Consider the following 2277-nt stretch of genomic DNA (forward strand, 5'->3'; position numbering starts at 1 on the left):
ATGTGCAGCTCATAGTACTCATTTTGTAAGGGCTTTCTGAATCCCCCCTTCTAGTGCAGGATTATTACGATATGATGGAGACCGATTGTTAGGCTTCTTAAGGTGTTATACCACCATTGATTTTTCCCTATTAGTCTTTGTTAAATTGGTACTTTTAAAAAAAATGTACAGAATTTACCTTTATTTCAACCAAAGAAATACTTTGCATGAATAAAGTTTAATCCTTTCCAGTGCTACAGTGAAAATTTCACACTACATTTCATTGCATATAAGAAAGTAACCTGCACCGGAAGTAAACAATCACATTTTACCAGGTTATTTACTGGTTACCTGCTTTGGCAACTATGTAACCTTAACTTTCCAAAATATTTTATAAGACCATCAAATAAAAAAAGAATGATGCTTTCAGACACCCAACATACATGTTTATGACTCAGAAAAATGTAAGTGCATTGAAATGCAGGGTTAATTTTCTACAACTGTCAAATTCAAGGGAATATTTTTTTAGACCTACTTTCGTATGCAACCGGATGTGGCGTATCATGATTTGGTGGTATTACACCTAAATCATGATACGCCACATCCGGTTGCATACGAAAGTAGGTCTAAAAAAATAAACTTAATGTAATTTTTTTCCCTCCAATTGCAAGTTATTTCAAGCATAACTGACAAGTTTTGTCTCAGTCAGATCTATAGTTTCAGAGAAAATCACTATAATGTAAGGCCATATCCTACGGCAATTTCAGTCTAATTTCTTCGACAAATCCAAATTTCAGTGTATCATTATAAAATGCAGTGTTGACTAATATCTGATCAAAAACTCATGATCTATGCATTCAAACAATTAAATAGAATACAAAAGACAACTTTTAGATGATAAACAATTTTATTGCACCTTTTAGAGTTCATTTGAAGGTCTGTTTTGGTCTGTTTTGGTCCATTTTTCCTCCTTCCTTCCTTTTTCATCAAAACTTGATATATTTTGTCTAAAAAATAAAACAAACGTGATTATTTCCCCACAAAAATGATATAAATGTAATGTTAAATCAATAATTAAAGTGTTTTAGCTGAAAGAACTGTCTCTATAAATGTGAACAGTCTACACGGAAGTTTCTAGAAGCCCTTATGTGTAACTCGAGTTTTTAGTCTGTTAGCCTAATGTGACAAATAACGGTTCCCTTTCAGTCAACCATTTATTGTTACTGGTATCAAAGTCTTTTTATTTACTCATAACAGTATATTTCTAATAGATTTACACAAAGTGTCCACTTTCTTGTATTTTACATTAGAAAATGGGGAGAAAGAGTAATAAAAAATACCTCAAAATGTTTTAAAAAAAGGGTTATGTCCCTTGGAATGCTGGTACAAAAAATAATTGGTAAGAATTATAAAGTTTAAGTATGTGAGACTGGATTCTGATGTGTATAAATCCAGGGCAAATAAGTGTTTAGATGATTTATTGTCTGTGCAAAATGTAGATGGCACAATGGCAAATTGTAAACTTTTGCGGCCAAAAAAAACACAAAAAACATGATGATAGTTGATACTTACTTTAATGCTGAAGTGTCATCTGCAGACCAATTCACATATAAGATTTTTCAACAGAATGCTCTTCAGAACATGTGAACACTGAAATAAAAAATTCACATGTTGTATAAACAAAACTGTTGGGGTATTATTTAAAATTTAACACAGTAAACTAAATACAGCTTTGTCTGTCCACCCATTTGACTTAGAAAACACCCGTAAACCCCCATTTCAAGGCAATTTTACCTCAAACGTGCTTTCTGTGTATCAATCCATTCCGAATAGTCCATGTTTACAATGTATGAACTGGTTTATTAATAACTTTTAAAAATGAAAGTACAATAAGGTCACGAGTGCACATGTGGTTTCCCTAAATAGGTGTAATACCACCATTGATTTTTCCCTATTAGTCTTTGCTAAATTGGTACTTTTAAAAAAAATGTACAGAATTTACCTTTATTTCAACCAAAGAAATACTTTGCATGAATAAAGTTTAATCCTTTCCAGTGCTACAGTGAAAATTTCACACTACATTTCATTGCACCGGAAGTAAACAATCACATTGTGTACATAGATAAGACAGATCATTCATATTAAAGTCAAAATGTTAATCCACACTGAACAACACTATAATAACAAAATAGACAGGATATTTGTAATAGGATTCGGTTGTTTTTCTGTAGTACATTTGTGTATAACAATTTATCTGGCACTGAAGGTTTTCAAACTAGAAGCAGTCATATAGACAAC

General features: G+C 31.8%; 1 long non-coding RNA gene across 1 annotated transcript; it reads right to left on the reverse strand.

Moving 5' to 3' along the window:
* Positions 1-880: 880 nt before the first annotated feature.
* Positions 881-2069, reverse strand: LOC134718462 (uncharacterized). The gene is made up of 3 exons (XR_010107387.1): positions 1982-2069; positions 1552-1629; positions 881-986 (listed from the first exon to the last, which is right to left on the reverse strand). It is a non-coding gene; the product is annotated as an uncharacterized LOC134718462 (long non-coding RNA).
* Between the last annotated feature and the right edge of the window lie 208 nt (positions 2070-2277).

Source organism: Mytilus trossulus, chromosome 5 (genome assembly GCF_036588685.1).
Source record: "Mytilus trossulus isolate FHL-02 chromosome 5, PNRI_Mtr1.1.1.hap1, whole genome shotgun sequence".
NCBI lineage: Eukaryota > Metazoa > Mollusca > Bivalvia > Mytilida > Mytilidae > Mytilus > Mytilus trossulus.